This window comes from Chaetura pelagica, unplaced genomic scaffold, assembly GCF_000747805.2.
Source record: "Chaetura pelagica isolate M959 unplaced genomic scaffold, ChaPel_1.0 scaffold45, whole genome shotgun sequence".
NCBI classification, from domain to species: domain Eukaryota; kingdom Metazoa; phylum Chordata; class Aves; order Apodiformes; family Apodidae; genus Chaetura; species Chaetura pelagica.
The window spans coordinates 5,626,011-5,643,102 of NW_009953217.1; the positions used below are offsets into that span (position 1 = coordinate 5,626,011).

Consider the following 17,092-nt stretch of genomic DNA (forward strand, 5'->3'; position numbering starts at 1 on the left):
TCCTGTTCTTCTGCCAGAGTTTTAGGAAAGATAGAATGCTCAACTGCAGAAAGTCTGTCCCTAAGCATGAGGAACAAGAGTGTGTAAGGAAATACCTTCCAATAGATGTAGCTGCTTTTGCAGGGAAGCCTTGCAGCTGGTTTGCCGATACTTATTTATTTATTGGTTTATTTATTTGCTTGTTTATTTAAATTTCAGCTTATTTAATGCAGTAAAGGATTTCAGTTGAGAAAACAATGGAAGCTTAAGAAACTCTGGATTCTTGTTTTCCTTTTCTAAGTTGGTGAATAAGAACTAAGTATAATGGGAGGCAAATATCTGGTAGCTCTAGATTTTGCAAGACAAAGCAGTAAGAATTCAGTTTTAAATCATCAGCTACAGCTCACTTCTCTTATTTTAAAATGAGTTTGTTTTAGATGTTAAACATGTTTAGACTTAAATGTTTAGTGTCCTTGATGAGAAAAGGAAGTCAGAAAATTCTCAATAGATGGTTACTACTTGAATTTTCAGGCAGTATGATTCAAATGAGAAAAAGAAAATGTCTAATAAAAGTTATTGGCTGTTTATTAAAATAATAAAAGGAGGGGAAATTTAAGGTGGATAAATACCTGTAAAATAGAATAAATGTTTCAACTGGAGATAGTGTGCAGCTCTCTGGTTAGCAAAAAAAATATAACAAATTGACAGCAGACTATATTTAGTTGCAAATCAATATAGCTTAGTAGTTACAAGCCACTGATCATCCTCTATGAAAATAACTAGAGTGTAAATGTAAAACAAGATTAAAATTGGTAGCTTTAAATTACTTTGATGTAAATCCACCCTTCCTCTACCATTGGATGCTGTCTGAATAAATAAATAAGTAAAGTCACATTTAGCAGCTGACAAGACATTGCCATGGCTTTTCCTGCATTTGCCAGGATGTGATACATAGCTAAAGGAAATTCCCTCTGTGTGTTCATATATTAAGTCACTGATGTAACACACGGAACCTTTTTTTTTTTTCCTCCCCTTCCTCTGTCTCTCATTTCCATTACACTCCTCCAAAATTTAAATAGGCAAGAGAATTTTCAATCTGTCATGTTTTACATACTTCTCAAGGTGTGTGAGGTACCTCTGAAGAGAAGTGCACCTGGTCTTCTGTTTTCCTGTCTTCTGTATGTTTGGTACACACTGAAAGAGAGCCCTAAAGAGGTTTTTCTTATTTTACTCCAGGTTACATGTTTGCTATTACAACTTCCGAAAATTAAAATTAAATATGACCTTGGAGGCAGACAGTCCAGTGGTGTAATAGCTCGTAATTTATTTGAACTCTGAAATTCCACTGGTTCAAACTGTGTAAAATTTTCCAATCATTTGTTTGTGTATTATTTTAAGGAAAAAATACACCTTAATTATAAGTCTGGTGCCTCGATAAAAAAGGATAACTATCTGGTTAATCACTGCTATGCACTAGATCACTAATTTTCTCCTTAATGACAGTAGGATTTTCCTCCATAAAACTTCTTCAATTATATAACAAATGTATTTGGTTGAAGGGGAGGGGACACCGTCTAGGATTTTATGCCCCAAGACAGGCATGTCACGAAATAGCTGTAAGTTGGTGAAAAACCTCTGTTGGATTAAATGCTTGCAAGTACTGACAAGAGTGGGAGTTGAGCATTTGGATGGAGGCCTGTACAGAGGCTCCTGGACAGCTCTGTTCTCAGCTACTCCTGCTTGAAATGAGTTGTTTTGTTTTGTTCTAACAAAGAAATTCAGATTTTCTGGGTCTTCTCAGAAAAGGTGCATGCTGCTGTCTCCCTGTGGGAACACACAGCTCCATCTGGCTGTAAGAAGAGGTTGCTCATAAGAAGATCTGATTTTTGTTTGTGGAAAAATCAAGTTAATGATCACACTCCTATACTAAATGTGAGGATTTTCTTTAATGGCTTCTTAAATAATTGTTTCTGCGTTAGATGTGTCACCAAGTACGAAGGGTTCTGGAAGTGGACATTCACTGTTAGGAAATACAGCTGGGCCACAGTTTGTCTGCTGGGGGCACAGACCTGCTCTTGTGATTTGGTCTCAAGTTGCTTGAGAAAAACCTCACAGCATATTTTCTAAGATCTTATGACAAATGTGTGAAGTTAACTGCTCTTACCAGGCTGACTGCTAACTGGCCAGGAAGTCACTAACACTGCAGCTGGCAAAGAATAAAGAAAATATAAAGATGCTAAATCTTGTTCTGGGAAACTGCTCAACATTTTAAATCCTGGTGTTTAGGAACATGGGGTGGCATTTGCAACAGATGTTTGTCTGGTCATCAAAGACCCAGTGTAATAAATGGGTAAAGAGTAAGAGTTCACCTGATGCTTAATGCGGATGTTTATGGCTATAGACTTGAGGCTTCTTGAAAATAAGAAATGCCTGTAGTAAGAAGTGCATGTGTTTTTAGGGGTAGATGGGTTTTGGGGTCCTGCTAATTTGAGAATGAAGTCTCACAGAATGGCCTTATGCTAGAACAGAGGTGGCCAGTGAGATGAGCAGATGACTGGGATTTGGATTGAGAGATTCTCCCTTCTCTTCCAACCTGTGTGGGACTGATGAATTGGGTTCATTGAACCCCCTGGATCAGTCTGCCCTTGAGGGGTATAAAGCAGAGGTGGATTGAAGAAGTTCTACCTACACCACTTCAGAAGAATGCTTAGCTTGGCACTGCCTTCATCCCTGATGGCTGCCCATGATGCCTGGGGCCATACACCAAAGGGATTAGCAGACAAACCTGATGTGTGCTCAAACCTGGAAATCTGAATTAATTAATCAGTGGAATAACTTATGGATGTGGTAGATTCCTCATAAATTAGACTTTTAATCAAGATTGGTGCGTGCATTCTTGCTCGTGCACTCTCTCTCCTAAAAGCTGTTGGCTGAATGCAAGAATCTCTCACTGGAAAATGTAGCCACTTGTGCTGTTAAGGATGAGTAAGAAAGGAGAATCCTGCAGAGTCCTGTGGCCCTCCACCTCTGAGCCCATGCATGCTAGTCAGCAGCTTCTCATCCTTTAGTGCTCTGGCTCCCTGTTAAGTACTACAAGATGCTTTTCATGAGATGGGTAGCTTGGGGGCAGTTCTTATTCATGCTGAAGAATACCTCTATATTTTGATGAAGAGCTTGCTCAACCAAGTCACTCTTCTCTTATTATCTGTGCCAGTCATGAAGATATGACACAGAAAATGCCATTAATGCATTTGCTGCCCTAAAAATTTTCTTGCTGGCTTTTTCATCTGCTTAGGCCAGCAGCTAGTATCCTCCAAGGCTTAGTGAAGAATTAGGTTGAAATTGCCAAGGGGTGTCTCTTCCTGCACTGACTTAGGGATGTGTGATGCTCCCTTTCCTTTGTCCTTCCTTTATCCTGCACTAGTCATATTTGCCTTGTGCCCTGTCAGCATTTTCTCCTTGGGAATGGCAGAGTGGACCTTACTTTGTTAGCTGTGCATCTTTTTATTTAAAGAAGATCTTCAGTGCCTGTTTGGCATAAATCACTTGAGAATTTGCTGGTAAAATGTACAGAGGAGGGAAAGGAGTATTTGGAGCCTGTCATTCATTTTCCCTTGGCAGTGCCTCGTTCCTGCTCTTGGAGGAGATCTTATGCTTGTCCCTGAATCGATTGAGCCCCCAGAGCACAAATGCTCTGAAGCTGCAGTTGCAGGGTCACTGTCTGTCTCCAGAAAGTCATGTGGCACAGGGCTCTGTGTGCTGTGGAGAGCAGCTCCCCCCGTCCAAGGAGTTACAGGATACCGCTGGGGGTAGCTACAGCTGGTCTGCACTGGTACTAATATAATCCCGCAGGACTGTATCCATGAGACACAAGTGTGACATGTGAGGTATTTAAGGAGACACACCTGTTCTAGGCACAGGCCTGGGTATTACATGCCTTGGAAATGGATGGTGGAGCAGGAAAGACTCCCATTTCATCCACAGGAGGCCTTTGCTTTCTTCTTTCTCCCCAGTTTCACATTATTTTATAATTCCCTAATGTTATGCAATCCCGTGGCCTGTTAGCACCAGGCTGTTTCAAAGGCCAGGCTAGTGTTTGCATTTGAACTTTTTTTACCTTACTGTGTGATTCCAGAGTGATTAGAAGGAAAGAAAAGCTTCTGGGCTGAGTGATGGTTTGGGTGTAACTGCTCCCAAGAAAGGGCAGAGAATTCAGAGAATGTCATGTATGTGCAGGGTTGGGTTTTTCAGTCCTTTAGATAATTTAGATTTTATGTTGTGTTTACCTGTGTTTTTATTATAAGGCCTCTGTCTTGCAATTTGGAGTAGTAAATCACATAAGTGGTATCATCTTACCAAATTTTGTAAAAATATGTCCCTTTAGTTTGAAATCTTAGTGTCTTTCCCTCTCTTCTTCCCATCTGACCCCCTATTCCAAATATTGTTGTGAAATGGCTACTTTCCGTACATAAGAAAAAAGGAGGCAAATGCAAAAGAAATCTAATGGTTACATAGTATAATGAAATGACATTGCTCAGACTGTTATCTCTCTTTTCTAAGGTAATCTGGCACTTGTTTGGCAGAAGATTTTTTTTTTTTTATTGCCATTGAAAAGGGGATGTATTAAGATGGAGGAAGAAAATCGGGGGGTCTGTCATATGACTTGATTCCATCTGTCTCTCAGATTTTCAGCAGAATGGAAACTTTCTCTTAAACTTACTTTTATGTGCCTTTTTTGATGTTAATGTGGAATCTCCTACTTTGCCTTGGTATCACTCCACATGCCCCTTCTTTCCAAGGATTCCTGCTCTTGGTGAGGTTTCTCATGCTTGTTGCTTTTGGACAACTACTAGGATAGGGGGCAAGATTTCTCCTGTACCTGATCAATTGTTGTGTGAAAATAGTAGCAACTAAAGAGTCTTTCCTTCTCATCTTTATTTTAAATAAAATTTACCAATAGACATCCAGTATGCCAAATGTTTGTAGAACTAATAATGGCTGATGAAAATAAAGAAGAGAAAGTGAGAGGAACCTGGTTAGTTTGGGTATTTAGGGGGGAAGGTGGTTATTATTCTCTTCTGTAACAGCTCTGAATTCTGAGTGGGGTGGACTGGAATAACCAGACCCTGAGTGAAAAACAGCTTCTCCTTCTCAGAAATGAAATTTTGTTGGCAGGAGAGAAGATCCTGGAGGGATAGAAACTGCTCGGCTCCAGCCTCTCCTGGCTCATGGGGTAGTCTGATTGTGAGCAGGTCATTGATCCTTATGGCTAAGGGATATAAATCTGAATCTTCATAATGCTAACCTGAAGGATGGCTGCAGTGTGGCAAGAGCCTCCTCATCTACAAGGTGAGCAGAGGTGCTGACTGAAACCCATGGGCCTCTATAGTTCCTGTATCCTGGCATTCACAGTTTGACCAGCCCCAAATAATTTTTCTTCTTTGTGGGGCAGACACACTTTTGTAAATATGAATGTAAAAATATCTTTGATATGACACTAAGAAGCTGAAGATCTCATTGTAAGGGAAGCATCACCCTTATTAGCAGTGGTGCCTCCCAGGCTAGCTTGGTATCTCTGCACATCACATTTTGCTGCACAGACGCAGCCTAAGGTAGACATGGCCTCACTATCCTTGCTAGCAAGTAATGTGGGATCTCTCCTACCCTTGTCCCAACTGCATTCCCCCAGAAGTAATTGATTTCCTACCAAAAACTGAAGAGCTTTATTCTAGGGCTTTTTTTTTTTTTGTGTGGGTGGTTTGGTTTAGTGGGTTGTTTTGTTCCTTAACTACACCCTGCAAAATGTCCTGGCTGAGTTGTTTCCAAATACTGGCATCTCTAGGGAAGGGGTTATAAATTGCTAATTTAAAGCCTGCAACAGGATAATTAACTAACCAGTTTTGATGTAAATGGCTTAATGGGGCTTTACTAGCCCCTTTGAACTTAAAGTAGCACTAAAAAGTAAACTGTAAATACCTTCAAGGAAAGTACTGGCATGCTTGAATGTGGGGCTGCTTGGTTGTAGGGAGCAAGCCTGCTTGACTTGCCAGGAATCCAGTGGACTGTGTGACAGCAAACACGTCAAGGGGGTGAGGGGACCAACCAGACACCCCTTGGGTAAGGCTCTGCCAACTACCCTTGTTCTTCAGGAAGGACATAAACTCTGATATATCAGGCTTTCAAACCTGCCCTGCCCGCTTTGGAAAATTTAAATCACAACCTCAGTTGAAATGCACTGTAATGAATTTAATCAGGATTGAAGAAAAAAAAACAAACCCTGTAGGGGAGGCAGCGACTTGAGTCCACCCTAATTTTCCTAGAGTTGTATTTGCATTAAGGTGTTTTTGCAAGTCCAGGCAGAAACCCTTATTACACTTGGTTTCAGAAGCCCTCGTTACCCACTGAATCTGCTGAGACAACATGCTGCCGCCCTGCAGCAGATTCCAGTTTCTAATGCATCTTGGGGACTTTTGGGAGAACCTCTAAACTTTCATTATAGCTGGGGTGCTAAAAAATTCCAAGAGAGGAAGTCAACAACTATTAAAAATGAAGATCATTACAAAGTGGAAGCATCTTACATAGTTAAGCACCGATCTCACATCTAACTTTGCAAAATGGGGTGTCAAGAGAGAATTTCAGGCCCAAAGGTGGGCAGGAGAGTTCCCCTTTGTTCCTCCCTCTATGGAACAGAAGCACCTCCTGGTTGGAGTGCTGCTCTGCTCTATCTTCTCATTGCACATGTAGCACGCAGTGCTCACAAGAGCTTTCTTCTCTTCATTGTTCTTCTGTCTCACCACCATCTTCCACCTATTGCAGTCAGCCTTGCTGGAAGTGGAGGATGTTTTGGAGTTGGCAGCACAATCCTCAATTACTACTGTGACCTCTGACATGTGGGATTTGGCTTTATAGCCAGCTTTCAGGGGCGTTTTTGGACATTGGCTGTGCTCTCTTGCCTTCTCTGTTGCATTGTACCTGGAGACCATGAAGCTGTAGGGCTGACTCAGACCAGGACTGATGCAGGAAGAGGACAAGACCTAACTTTTTCAGTAGTGACTGACTTGGATGGGCTAAAACAGATCATAGTGTGTCATATTCTGTAATGATGAATATATTTCTCTGTGGTTTGTTTTTTTCCAGTTGGGAAAATAATGGAAAATAATGTACCAGTGACAATGTTAACGCTGGCTTTAAAAGAAAGCAACGTAAAAGTACTTGGGACTGTTGTAAAGGGCAGTGATGAAGTGCTGTGTCTTATTTTAAGAAATGTGTCTGACAGGGGATTCTGTCCTGCAGTCTAAGTCTGTTCACATGGGCCTATTGTGTGCAAAGATCAAAATGCTTTACTGTGGCCTCTAGAAGAAAAGGTAGTAAAATGGCACTTCTTTCTACGTGTTTCTACATGTTGACTGAAGAAGTTTGTACTGTGGCACTACCTGCTTGCTGTATGTGAGCACAGCGCAGGATTGATTTGGGGTTGATGGTGTTAGCAGGGATCTGTCAGTAGAGCTTGCCCAGCTGCCTGTGTTATGCTGGAGATGTAAATCCTTCGTTTTTGAGCACTAACCTAGATCACATGTTTAAAAAATTAAAAATGCATGTGCTCCTAAAGAGAGAGACACTTGGGAGCAGAAGTGCTCTGGAGACAGGCAGTGTTGACTGCTGGAGCCTCCCTTCAAGGAACACCAGAACACCTCAGTGTGCCAGCTTTGATATCTTGGCATCTGACTGGGAAATGCAAATACTCAATCCATCATTCCCACATGCTGACATGTATTTAAGGGGGATTTCTGTGAATGTTGTTGTTATTCTCATATAATTTCAGCTGCTGCTTTGCTTCCCAGCATCACCCCACCATGTGTCCAACTCAGTGCAGTGTCTTCCAGGTCTTTTATGCCAGATCTTTTGGATTTATTTCTCTCATGAGGAGGCAAAAGGGCATTAGTGTGCATGTGTAGCAGAGGAACAAACTCTATTCACAGGGGGTGGCGTTGTTTTTAGGAGGCTTTTCTCTTTCTAATCCCCCCATCAAACCCTTCTGCAGATTTTTTGATTCCTCACTAAGTCCTTTAAATAATATGATCAGTTAAAAAACAAATGACCAGAAAAGCTTTTTTACACTTCCAAGGAAAATAAAAATTAATTAAAAAATAAGGTGGGTCATAATAGTCATCCTTTTTCCATATAAGAGATGGCCAGAGCTGAGGCTTCTTTGTGAAGTTCTGGTATGGTTTACATATCTTCTAATAATTATATGCTTATCTCTTATAATGAAAATTTTGTATTAATAAAAATGAAAAATACATATACATAAAACTGGCATGTTTAATAATTTATATTGTGCCACTTATCCCATTGAAAGGCCCAAACTCATTGGTAATTTTTGGGCATCTCAAAAAATTCAGCACAGCTGTTAGTGCTGTCTGAAGCTTTTTGTACCTGTCAGTGACTCAGTCTCTTCTGGAGGGAGAAGTAGTAATAGTTACACGATGGCAAAGCAGAACTTATTTTCTCAGCAATTTCACTAAGAATAACATTTTAAAAAATCTCACAATAATCCCCCTTCCAATACACCTTTTGTTTTGAAATCCACTGAACCTGACACCCGTATTTGATTTGTTGGTTCAAAAATAACAGGGAAAATGTGAGCACTAAAACCCAGCCCAGCACACTCGATGACTACAGCTAGAGAAAGAACAAATTCTGCATAACTGTGCTTTCCTGACCTTCCCTCTCATTTTTAGAAACACAAAAAATTAAATCAGCACTTTTTTTCTGGCTATTGCAAATAATAGAAACTTGTATGAAAATTGGAACATAATGAAGACAAATTTTAGAGTAGTGTCTGCTTCAGGTCTTGGGTGTGTTCACTGAACTGCCTCCTGCTTAGAGAGCAGCTGGAAAATCCAAGTCCTCTCCCAACATGTCAAAACCAACTTTTTCAAAGGATGCAGTAGCTGTGCCAAAGCACCTTGACTTATTTGTAAGCAAATGCATACTACTGGGACTGTCTCTGCCTGGGCCAGCATTCTCACATGCAGCTGGCTGTATTTAAGTCAACTTGATGAATTACTAGATTTTTTTTATTTTTTTTTTCTGCAGGCAGGTCCCTGCTATTTCTTGCCTGCACAGGATTAAAAGGGTTTTTACATTACGTACCCTGTTATAAGACTTTAATTGTCTGGAATGGGTCTGTGTGTGCAAAAACTGGTCCTGGAAGAGTCTAGAGAGTTGGGATTGTTGTCAGGTTTCTTATACTGAGGTAGCAGAGAAAGAAGGTATGTGAAAGCTGTGTTAGCATCCATGATGGAGGATACTCTGATAAGAAGGATGCCACCTATGCCACTTAGTTGACTGTTGTTTGGTTTTGGCTTTTGGTTTCCTGCTGTTAAAACATATTCTGAATGAGGTGTCTGCCAAGAAAATAGCTGGAGAAGGGAATAGATTGGAGTGACTTGATGGGTCACAGAAAGCTGGATGGCATCAGAACATCCGTATGTCTGATCAGATAGATCTCTTTTCAAGTCCACGAGCCAAAGGACGTGCATGTTTTGGAGCACCTGCACTGTGGCATAACAATGCTACAATTTATTCAGCCCTTCTCCATGACAGAACTGCATGTGGCTGAATAATGTGCAGCCAGGGGCCAGGAACGGAATGCAGCTAGATACTAGATACAGGTGTTTGGGAATGCATAATGCCAAGAGAGGGATTTTAGTCCAAACATATCCTCACTGAACATACTTTTTTCTTCCTCTGGGAGACTCCTGATGCTGTTATATTAGTGGGCTCTACTGGAAGTGGTAAAGATACTAGAATTTTATTTTTTCCTTCTTGTCTAAGGTTGTAGTATCAGTGTTTGTTGTGGTTGGTAGCAGTTGTTTGTACATGTATTACTCTTTTGGACAGATTCTGATCCTATTTGCGTAGCTCTAAAACTGCTGAGTTGTTTCATTTGTGTTAGGAAGGTTTCAGCCCCTCTGGCTATTTTGTTTTTTTTCTGTTTTGTTTCTGTTTGGTAGTTTGTTCTTTCTTTAACTATTTTCCTTGCTGAGAGGGCAGAGCTCTATGGGAAGCGATCCAGCAAACTTATTTTTAAATAGCCTTTAAGTATTAGAGGTTTTTTAACTCTTGCTCAAGCTTTTAAATATGTGAATAGTCTCTGTGAATTCTCATCTGAGTGCCTATGAAACCCGCCAGCCAAGCCTAGATCTTGTAGGAGGTGTGGCCAAATTTGTGTTCTCAGAGCTCTCTGGCACAGACACCTGGTACACCTGTGTCTCCTGCTCATTTCAGTACTGTCACAACTTTACCTCTCATGCCTGTTTCTCTGGTACCTCCTGTTTTTCCCAAGGTTATCTTCTATAAATAGAAACTGCTCCAGCTTTTCACTCCCCCACACCCATCTTGAGAAGAATAATTACCAGTGAGATGGTTTTAATAGTGCTGAAAGAAGGAGGGTGATCTATTCTGCTATGCACTTTGAGGCTTTGTTTCTGACAGGAAATAAATGCACAAATTGCTTAGCAATTTTGCTAGGTGACAAAGGCAAAGTGAGTGGCTTTTGAAATACTTTAGCTTGAGTATTTAAACATTTGATAAACCATGGGTTGGTTATCTGAAGAATAAACTTGTAATTGTTTGGCACCCACAGAATTCCATGCAAAGGTTTCAATCTGAGTATAAAAACTAGTAATTTCATTAATTGTTGTTAGACGGTGGGAGGTAACTGTGGTATCTAGTGTCCACCTGTCCAGAAACCAAAGCCATGCTCAACCCAAACTAGCAGAGATGCTTTGGATGACACAGCAACCCATCAGCATGTGATGCAACAGCCAGAAGACTGAGAGAGCATTTAGAGCATTCATAAACAAGAAAAATTTCTGTAAAATGAAAAACATTACTAAATGAAAGCATGTAGGGGTCTGAGGTGATTGTGCTGACTTGACTTTTCTTTAAACTGTGCGTGCAACAGCCCATAGCTTTATGTCATGTAACCCAAGAGACATGAAAGAGAAGCTGTCTCTATAGTCTACATGATTCAAATTGGGAGCACTTGCTCAGATAGCTGGGTGCTCTGCATGCAGTAAGTGCCTGCAGATAGAAATGCTGTGTAAAGGAATCATTGCTGGCACACAGATACAGGCTGGCAAATTAGACTGTATTTAGTGGAACGATACGAATCTACTACAGCTTTTTAAGATCACCCATGTCATGATCACCTTGTGATAAACATTAATCTCTCCAGTGTAAATAAAACCATAGCACATTTCCCAAATAGTCTCTTAAAATGAAAACAGATTGGTGCGTAACAGTAAACCAAGTCAGAACTATCAGTCAACCTACAGTATTACTACTCAGAGTTCAGAATGAAATAGGAATGGCGGTACTTTCCAGTTTTTACAGCCACTTCCTTGGTCTACTTTGACAATTATTTATTACCACTGATTTTGTTCTTTATAAACTTGTACAGTGCTTTATGAAGTAAAACATATTTCCTATTTTAAAGATCTAATAATCTTGTGGGCTGATAAGGGATGCATATTATCCCTTGGGTGTTCATAAATAGGGTTAGCACTAAGAGTTTTATTACCGCTGGGTCCTTTCGAGTCCGTGGCTCTTTCTTTCTCTTAACAACGGTTTCCTCATCAAGTGCTGAAGTAACCATTTCAACACCTTGATCTTCCAGGCTGGGCATAATTTTGTTTTGCTAGTAGTGAAAGAGCAAAACCCAGGCAGAGTCCCAGCACAGTGAGTGTTGCTCTGCATGGGTTTAATCCACTGCCTTTGCTTGCCCCTCTCTCTGAGACTAGAAATCTGGAGTTGGGGTGATGGCAGCAGAGAGCAAGTTTGGGAGGTTTGTGTGCGTGTGCATGCGCATGTTTTAAATAAACAAACAATGGAACAACAACTTCAATAAATTGTGAGTGGTGCTAATTTGTTATAGTGTTGTCTTGCCTTCTGGCAGTGTTGATTTAGGAGAAGCTGAGCAGACGGGAGCGGATGCGGGGAGCCGCTGGTTCTTCTGCTGTGGGGTGTGTGTATAGTTCAGTATAAAATGCTTTTCCTGTCCTGTCCTGGGAACTCCCAGATTACAGGGTAAAGCACATGCATAGGCTGCCAATCCCCTTTTCAAAACCAAATCTGGTGCAAAAGTACCTTCCCCTCTGCTTTGCTCCTCTCCTTCGACTTTTTTTTTTTTTAAATGAAGAGATGTTTTAGGTCCTGATTCATGACAAGAGCCTATAATTTGTGTGCTTTGAGGGCTGCCAGAAAATCCTTGACTTTGACAAGAACATTACGTAGGGAAGGAAAGGAGGAAGAACCTTTGCTTTGGATTGTACCAAAGTTTTCAACACCCTATGACCTTCCAGGGCTGCCTTTCTTAACATGCCTTGGGCTGTAATCCCCAAAGCTGAGAAACTGCCAAAGAAGGCTGGCCAAATGCACACCTGCAGCCTTGGACCACTGCTGTGCAGAGCTGTGGGACCAGGATGGGAGCCTTGCTGGGAAGAGGAGGATTTTAGAAGCATATGTAGAAGGATCTCCTTGCAGCCTGTAATTTAAAGGAAGTCTGAAGTCTCAAGTGAAGAAGATGGAGGAATAAAGCAGTCAAAATGAGAAGCAGTGGTTGAGAAGAGGCAGCCAAAGAAATTAAGAATTTTGAAAATGAGTAAAGCCTGCTTTCTCCTTATGTTATGTTCAGCTTGAACAGATTGGGATGCAATGCAGGCAGTTTGCAAAACTTTGAGTCTCTTGGTCCTTCAGCTTTTATAACAAAATCATGGCTTTCTGGCATCATTGTTTGCTGTGCTCAGAGTTGCAGAAGCACTTCTTGGTGGTTGCAAAGAACCAAATGTATGAGGGAGGGTTCAGGAGGATCAGCAAAGCATCTGATTTGGAGAGAAGTTTGGCAGGCAGTCTTGATACTGTTAGAACTCATTCTTAAACAGTGGTTGGCTTGAAAGGCTTTACAGGAGTGCAGCTTAGAGACAAAGATTTCTCTGGGAGGTATAGGGCTGAGTAGCGGTCAGTTCTTGGCAAATAAAAAAAAAAAAAAAAGAGGAAAAAATAGTGGATAAAGTACAGACGGTGCTGTATGTAAGGCAGTGATTATTTGTGTTAAGGAGAACTGCTGCTGCTGCATTTTCAGGTGTGCATGAGATAAGGGAATGAGATTTCGTCATGTAGAAGAAAATGAGACAGCAAAGTTTGTTTCTGTGCTCACTGGTATCTGGCATGTGATGAGAGATGACATTTTGGTCCAAGGCTGTTACTACCCATGTCCTTCCTGCAATCCTCAGCATGAAGCTCAGTGTTAACTATTGCAACAAGTTCATGAAATTAGCAGTACTCTGGATGCAGATACTTCTGTGCAGACTGCTCCTCTCTGCAGAAAAGTTTGCTGAGTCTACACAAGAAATTAAAATAAGCAGGCCAATTGGGAAGATCTTTATCAAAACATCTCCCATTTTTCCCAGTACTCTGAAGTCCTGTTTGCTCTAACACTCTCTGTAACTAAGGGGTCTGAGTCACAATCACTAGTGGATTTAACAGTCTAATGCCTGCCTCATCCCTGTCCTGGAGATCTCTCCCTAGTTGCAGGGACAGGTGAAGGGGCTGTGTATTTGCTTCAGTATTGCTGCATTTCACAACCCAGCTATCAGCTTGTACCTGTGATGACTCAGAGCCCTAAAGCTGTGCTGCAACTGGGAGGGAGCTGTGAGATATTTGGGAAAAGCTGGAAAAGGGTCATGACTTTGCATCTTCTCCATGGGGCTGTGTGCTTCTGCCCTCAGAGCAATGTCCAGCACGAAGCTGCCACCCTCTGCACCTCTGCTAACTCTGGTGTGCCATACTGCTTCTACAACCAGAAGCATCTTCTCACTTCATGTAATTCACAAGGTTATTGATTCTGCTGAGTGCTCTCTAGGATTAGCTGGGAGGTAGCAGCAATCCTTTAGTCATGTCCTAAATTCTTGCATTGTAAAGGGAGAATTCTATACATCAAGGCTCAAAGGTAGCTGGGAAGCAGGAATTTTGCATACCAAAGGGACCTTCACTAGTGGAAGGATAGAGGGTATCCCTCCTGAGTGAGCTGAGCTATGCTAGTGAATGTGTGGGTGCTTTGCAATAAAGAGCCTTTAGATTAGCATGGGACATCAGAGCTGCCTCTGCCACTTGCGGTGCAGGTACAGTTGGAGCTAAGTTTACTCAGTTGTTGCAGGGCTGCAGAGAAGCCCAACATCTATGGCTGCTCAGAAGCTTCTGAGGTTTTATTTGTGTTGTGCCGATGCTGTGTTCCTGAGATCAACTGTGCTCTGCAGATATGCAGGAATTTTTAGTGCCTGGCTCTGCCTGACAAGATCTACAATGCCCATGCCTCTATTCTTCTCCTCCCACTAAAGGGTTTGGGTAGACTTAGGCTGCTTATGTCAGTAGTGAAAATAAATATATAATATCCAACAGGAATTGGCAGGAAGCTTCCTTTCTGACTGCAGGGTGATGTTCTAACAGTAGGAAACATCTTTGTTTTAAGCAGGTCTCTGCTAATCTCTGCCCTAGAGAGGGAATACAACTATGGGGAAGAGCTGCTCGCTTCATTGTAGCAAGAAGCAAATTACTGTAATCCGGTGTAAATCTGCATGTGAGCTGCTGGCTCAAAACCTGTCCAAGAAATACCTTTATGCAGCATTCAGCCTTTCTTAAATTGAGCGCTGCTGGTATTGCTGAGTGTTTTGTGGAGTTCTGATGCTGGCAGATGCAACCAGTAGTAGGTTGCTTATATGCAGTCTCAAATGTGTGATCTCTTGAAGAGGGGGGAACTCCAAATCCCTAAGGTTCTGGCCATTATGCTTAAAGTTGCATGCTATTTAAATGTGAGTTGGCCTGCCCGTGCCCGCAGTGGTCAGTTCAGGCTAGTTCAGCAAATGCTTTTGGCTCACATAGCCCAGGTCAGTAGGCAAACGCTTACATTTCACTTCTTCATTGTATTGACAAGATTTAAAAATCTTCAGTCTATCACAGTCAAAACAGGCTGATCTGAATACAAAAGAACTGTTTGTTCAGTGTGAAAGGGATTTAATTACAGATTGTGGGGATGAGAAGGCAGGTGGGAAAGATCTGAACACCATCCTGGGCCTGAGCCCAGCAGAAGTTCAGGAAGAAGGAAGAACTCTCTCCTTATATTCAGTGTCTTTTCAACAAAGACACTTTCTATTTGCCAGGCCGGTGTGCTCCTTTACTTTCTCTATCATCCAACTACATTAATTACTGTAAGGTTTTTTTTCATTTGTCCTTTTTATCTTTTAAGGTTGCAAATTATAATCAATATTCTTCTTAAATGCAAGATATCTCTCTCTAACACAGCTGAGGACATGCAGCCATCAATGTGACAAGGGCTATGCAGAAGTTTAACTTCATCATGAGGGTCTAAAAACCTATTTTAAACCTCTCCGAAGCTCCAGCCCTATTTCTGTTTGGGTTGTTTCTTTGGGGTTTTTTTGCTTGGTTGGTTTTGTTGTTTGTTTTCCACTGGGACAGCATCACCACTTGTAGAGAGGGACCCGTACTTAGCATCTGGTCTGAGACTCTCCTTCCTGATAACACTGCTGGAACTGATCACAAGAACTCAGGGGGAAGGAGGACATGAACTGCAGAGCATACCCTGAGCTTGACAAGCTGTGTGTCTGTGGGATGTGCCTTTCCCTGACACAGAAAGATGTTGTTGCTTTTTCCTTTGGGCATGGAAGGGGGGAATTGTAGATCTTCAGTTTTGCAACTCTCATACAAACTGCAGTTCACCATGGCTCAACATGATCTCCAGTCTCCAAGAAAATAGATTAAATTATCAGTGAAGCACCATTATGAATAGAAGAGGATATTACGCAGTATTTTCTTTTCCCATCTTGCACCACAGAGAAAACAAAAGCCAAAGGACCCAGCCTGGCCCGATTCTGTTACATCTCTAGAAGAGCAGGATTTCAGAGGCTTGGGAATTGGGAAGGGAAATGGGAACAATACAGAGGATCAGTGTTTAAGTGTTTCTTCCATTGCCTGTGCTGTGTGGGGAGCAAGGCTGTGAAGCTCTGGCACCAGGTTCTTCTCATTATAGAGGGATTTGTATATGGTGATATTTAGTTGCCTGAATTTCTGGGCAGGAGGAAGCAGGTGCAGACATCCTGGGATCTGCTGTTCTTGGATATATAATGGATGGGTCTCTCTGGAGGTCAGTGCCATTGGGAGTCCTGAATGGCGGCGGCCAGAGAGAGTCATCAAGAAGTTTGCAGAGGCCTTCTGCTCTGTTGCTGTCACAGTTCAGCAGTTCTGGGGAGATGGGTGGAGGGAAGGTTGTTTTAGTAGTTACATATTTAAGGCAGGTGGCCATTTTAAAATGTACCTTTCAATTTTGATTGCAGTTTTTTAATTGCATTTAACAGCGTCCCTGCTGGTTCTCCATTCTGCATCCGTGCAGCCACGTTCTATTGATGGCCTGTTGTGATTTCAATGGAACATCATGGGATGTACCTGGCACGTCGGGCAGCACTGGATGGAGGTGCCTTTAGCCCAATGTACCTGGCATGGTAAGCGGCAACCAAGTGGTTACTCTGCATTCTACTGCTCATAGTCTCAGCTTGTACAGGAAGGTGTTTCTGCTTTGCTGGAGCCTTGCACTGACTGGAAATCACTTTGCTCTTCTTATGTTAGTGCTTTCATGCATACAGGGCCCCTACCCTTTTCACCCGTGGAGATTCCCCATCCCTGGCCAGTCTGCCATGCAGTAGAGAAGGGCCCAGCCATGTCAGGCTCTTGTACCCCTAGAACAGGAAAGAGAAGGGACTGGAAAAATCTGTCTCTTTCTTCTCTCCTTTTTGAATCAGGAGCTGGTAGCAGTTGAGCATGTATTGCCCATGTACCTAATGTCCAAACGTTGTTGCACAGGGGTACCAAGCAGGTGCTTGTGTCCTTAAGCAAAGCTATGCTGTTTCTGGGGAGCCTTGCAAGAGCTACTTCAGGGAGCTGGGAGGACAGTTCTGCCTGGCAGTAATTGCAATGCAACAAACTAAACAAAGGGCACTTTAAGTTTGCTGATGTAGTATCCTCTGTGAAATGATCC

The 17,092-nt window shown here is 42.0% G+C and overlaps 1 protein-coding gene across 1 annotated transcript in view; it reads left to right on the forward strand.

Moving 5' to 3' along the window:
* Positions 1-17,092, forward strand: part of HIC2 (hypermethylated in cancer 2) — a 32,712-nt gene that overhangs the window by 7,958 nt on the left and 7,662 nt on the right. The window contains exon 2 of the mRNA XM_009997666.1: positions 16,416-16,559. The gene's annotated coding sequence lies outside the window, so the exon portion shown is untranslated. The remainder of the gene's footprint in view (positions 1-16,415; positions 16,560-17,092) is intronic.